Below are 5121 nucleotides of genomic sequence, written 5' to 3'. Positions count from 1 at the left end.
GACGGGGATGGGGAGCGGGGCGGCCGCGGGGGTCCCGGTTTCCCCCGGCGGGGCCGTCAGAGCCTGCGCCAGAGCCTGCGCCGCTAAGCAAGCCTCAAAAATAGGTGTTTTAACTTAGGGGAGCTGAGTTGCCACGCTGCCCGTGGCACAGCCAACGTTGGTGTGCCGTACAGCTCGGGTAGCGTACCTGCACTTTTGCCATAGCTCAGTGTTTCGTTTCGATTTTAGTGGAAACGGGGGAGTCGGAGAGGAAAAGGGTAATACCCCCATTGCTGCCTGTGTGTCTTGCCGTGGGGCTCAATGCAGCAGGTTAAGAAGGCTCCGTCTTAGTGGAGCAGTGATGTCACATGGAGGTACGGCTCTAAACCCCCAAAAGCCTTATCTACACGCTTCGCTTTGTAGGTAGGAACTTAATGAGAGCACGTACACACATTAAAAGTAACCACATTCCTCAGTCTCTGCCTGGTGAGGGCCATAGGTTGAAGATTGCTTTTAGCAGAAATCCTAGCAGGATTAGGAGGGACCATATTCTTTCTTGGTTTTCTTTCTTTGTAAAGCAGTACGTATTCCTAAAGAACAAAATACAAACCATAATTGTACACTTGGAATTAATATATAAGCAAAACTGATTACATACCTCTCCAGTGTATCTTAACCAATGTCACCCTTTAGCATTGTAAATAAAGAAAAAAAAACCAAAGTTGAAGATTACATCTTTTAAAATACTCAGAAGCTGATGTGTCCGAGTTCTTTCCAAGAAACTTTGCGGAGGATCAAACAGTTTGCAAATCCAATAGCTTGGAATCCACATCGTCCTCCCCGGGTTCTCCTCTGCTCTTTTCCAGAGCTTTAAGGACACTGACCCTGCTTACAAACTGATGAGAATTTGTTCTTAAATGCTCTTCGCAGCTGGCACAGGGAGCAGGAGGGTTTCACATTGACAAGATTCCATGCAAGAGCCAGTGTTACAAGCACAACGGTCTCTACCTCCTTAGTTCTCATCTATTTAAAACTGCTCAAAAATAAATAGGTGTTTTAAATAGATGAGAGTTTGGAGCTCTCTATAGTCACAGTGTAAGGGAGCCACATCGGCATTACAGGGCTTCTGCTCCTGTGCCTCAAATGCTCTGAATTGAAACCCAGGGGGCTTCTAAATCCACAGTTGGTTAAGCTAGAATGAAACTCTGTGGTTGTTCAGGAAAAAAACAAGATAAAGCCTGAAAGTAGCTCCAGCTTGAAGATAACTAAGAAGTTAACTGTGAGACCACTGCCTCCTCTCAGCAAATGTATACGTCTGTTGTTTTTTTAACTTGGAAGATATTCTCAGCAACTGAACTGCTCAGTCTTCCAAGGCTAATTATTGTCAATCCTGAGTATGCTAAATGTTTTTACAGTGTTTAGGGAGCAAAAAATACCTTGAAGCCGGAGGGGTGGGGTGAGGACTGTGTAAGTCAAGAGAAACTGATGTGGTACTCGGGATTGTTGCTCTGCACAAGACCGCTGTCCTTCAGAAGTTTTCCAGAATGAGATCACAACTACGTGTGTGGCTGGGTTTGTTGAACAGAGGGCAAAAACTGCATCATTCCACAGCAGAAGCCAGTTGCTTTTAAGAAATGTGGGTTTTAAGTCATGTCAAGCAGGGGGCAAATGTGGTGTATTACTGGCTACTGTACAGCAAATGGCAAGGGACCTCAAGGGAAATATATCCGCAAAGGTGGATGCCTTGCATAAAATGATCTAGGTTCAAAAACATTCTTGGAAAAAAATGTTAAGTATTAGCTGAGATTAATTGGTTGAGGTCAAGCACTCCTCACAAATTTACATGGCAAATCTAACATTCAGTGTTCTCTTTTTTCCTCTAACAAGGAAATCCACACTTTTCTTGTCTATTTGTCTGGTTTTGGTCTCTCCCCCCCAAAACACCCCTTTTTTTTCCCCCAAGTCTGGAGGGTCTTGGGTGTTAGGGACCTGGTGCGGGGTTTGGCTGCAGTAACACGCTTGGTTGGCCGTAGAAGTTTTAACAGCTAAAAGAGAACTTCAGTGACCCACCACGGCAGTTTAAAGCTCAGCTCAAAATTCCTTCACACGTAGAAGACCTGCTTCCAAAGGCCAAAAAGCGCATCTGTCCAGCACCAAACAAATAGTTGCTGGCCTTTCAGAAGCAACCCAGGCGGCTACTAGAGCTCCTGAGGATCCTCTAGTGAATGGTAACACTGCTTGTGAGAAACCTGCTCTGGCCGCCTCCCCACGTCCCGTGGAAAAGGCACCGTCGGAGTTTGCAGTTAGAAGCAAGAGTTAGTATCTCACACCACCTACCAGGCAGACCACTCTCTTAAAGAAGACTTGGGAAAGCAATTCACACTGTTTCTGTTCGTTTTCCTCCTGGTTTGTGACTAAAGGGTGAACACAGGGAAACATAAAGGGCAGCCCTCTGGGTCCTCTGCAGTAAGGGCGTAGCTGAAGCTGAGAAGGGCAGATCTGGCTGGAAGACTGCAAGCAGGATGGATGCAGGAGGCTGAATTGCTGCCCAATGAGATGGCAGGATTGCTTTAAGGGTTAAAGGCTTAACAAACAGGAGAGAAGCCAGTTTGAGAGTGTATCTGCAATAAGAACCAAAATAGTGTTATTTAAACCAAAATAAAAGCAAGAACTAGACTGCCATATATGTTTTTGTTCAAGTCTCATGACTTTGTGGCCGGTCCCATGAGTTGAGTGAGGAAGGACTATTGTTTTTGAGCCGTTGATGTTGGCAGCACTCAGACCTCCACAGTTCTTTTTCAGCAAATGAAGGAGACAGGACTGTAGCCCCGTGTCTCATGGAGGATGAGTCTGGTGCACTAGCTCACAGAGCAAAGCAGCGACCTTCACAGGATTCTGCTGCGAAGATGTACGTTATGTTCAGGGTGAAGTCATCTGAGCACAGGTGATCACTCTGCCTTCCTTACACAGCATAGTGCCACGGTGTCTCCCCGTGACCAAATGTCCAGGTTTGCCAGGCAGCAAGTTGAAGGATCAGCAATGCCCGATGTGTCGGGCTACAGGACCAGCAAGCGACCCTGGTGCTCTTGTAGATCCACCACGCAGCAAGCCTTAGCCTGCAAGGAAAGGGAGCTCACAGTTAAAATACTAGAGTTTGACAAGGTTGAATGCTGTGTTCAGCCCCAATTTTGGCTGCAGAAGAGCACTTTTATGGTCGTGTAGCTCCATTAGCTCCAATAGTGTTACTCTAAGCTTCTGAGCTAAAGGAGGAAAAGTGGTCTATAATTTCTTGTAAGCGGAGAATCAGCTGGAGATCAGTATTTGCTGTTTTCCTTTTCCTTACAATTGAAGAATCTGAAAAAACCCTGTATTTTGTAGGTTAAATTATACCTTTAGCCACAGCTTTGTACAAGTAACACAATTCTAGTTTAGAAGGTATTTCTTTTGAACAAATGACAACAGTTTAGTCTCATTGTGATCAGAGTAGGGGAAAAAAGTGATTGACCTTTATTATGTTGCTAAAATACATAGCACACGACTCTGAATACATACATGAAGTAGATTTGCAGAGTAGGACCATATCAATGTTCATATAATTTCTACATGGGTTGTTTTTTTTAACAGAACTGTACCTTCCAACTATGACTCTTGTTTGTTCCTTCAGGCAGAAAGTGTAATTACTCTACAGTTTGCAACTAATATCCTGAGGCCTCAACCGTTCCTGAGTGTTACCACAGTATAAATATCATTAATAACGTTTCACAAAAAGACAAGTCCTGCTCATTCTGTTCATGTAGGCACTTAAATTCCCCTCCAAGAAACTCAGATAGTCAGACTAAGTCTGGACAGATATGTGAGGCTTGGGAGGAAATGGCTTGGCTTTGCCGAACCCGCTCGCTACTGGTGGCCCTCCTTTGTGACTTGGGGATCTGTAATGATCAACCCTGGAACGTCTCAATGTTTCCAGACTCACACTACATTACCTTGGGTAAACAACCTTCTGCCTCTCCCTCCTTGGATTTGCTACCATGAATGCATCTTTGTAGTGCCTTCCCCAGCACCTCCTCTGAAAGAAGTCATCGTCTCGCAATGCATCGTTATTGCCACTGTGATCAAGGCTCTGTTGCATTAGGCACTATACACACGTGCCAGCAGATAACTCATACCAACTTTCCTGACTGGGATTCACACTATCCTGAAGCAGACTAGCTTTTCAGGGATGAAGGAACTTTTATGATGAGACTTGGAGCTTGGTCTGTATATGAATTCACATCTTGGAGCAATATGGGTCCCGTGTAGCACTGGGCATCTAAAGCAGTCAGATTAGCCTACAGATAGTCCAGAGCTACAAGTCTGGATGGGAAAAGAAGACAGATCAGATGTAGACAGGGTAATGGTCATCATTCCCCCTCAGACTACTACCAAAAGAGATTGCCATAAAGACTGGGCTTTTATGCACTAAGTCACACTGAAAGTTGGATCCATTCGGCAAAAGTCTAATGCCAATCTATCACTACTGACCATTGCCATATCCAACAAAATACATGCTTAAGGCAAGTAGGAGTTGGCTTCTTTTCAAATTGCTGACAAAACTGTCATGATAAAAGAAGTTGTGTGGATTTGCATAGTGTTAAATTCCATTTTCCTGAACTAGCAGACATCTCTACTAGAATATTTGGCAGTTTCACAGTTATCCTCACATACATAAAATAACTGATTCGGAAATACAAGATATTTTTCAAGATATGAAAATCTCCACACTGAGGTGTTGCAATTATTCTTCCCCTCAAGGAAATAAATATATCTTGTCTGCAAAACAATTAAAATATCCATTGAACTTTTTTTATTACACTATTCCTTGCAATTGCTTGTTTCTTTGTACAATCCCGTGTACACTGAAAATAAATAAACTGCAGAGGAAATTAGGTGGAAAGGACCACAAAAAAGAGAAAATACATTTAATTATTTCACTTTACCGTAGGAGAAGACATGTTTAAACTAACACATTCTTCACAAAAGCAAAGTAAATATTATAACTAGTATTTGAAAACTCTCGCAGCATGGCTATGTCATATGCCAAGAATACTAACCTCTACAAAAATAAACTTCACCGGTGGATCCTGATTTTTTCACTGCTGCACT

The sequence above is a fragment of the Charadrius vociferus genome, unplaced genomic scaffold (genome assembly GCF_000708025.1).
Source record: "Charadrius vociferus isolate BGI_N301 unplaced genomic scaffold, ASM70802v2 scaffold62, whole genome shotgun sequence".
In the NCBI taxonomy this organism is placed as follows: Eukaryota; Metazoa; Chordata; class Aves; order Charadriiformes; family Charadriidae; genus Charadrius; species Charadrius vociferus.
This window is presented reverse-complemented; position numbering follows the sequence as displayed.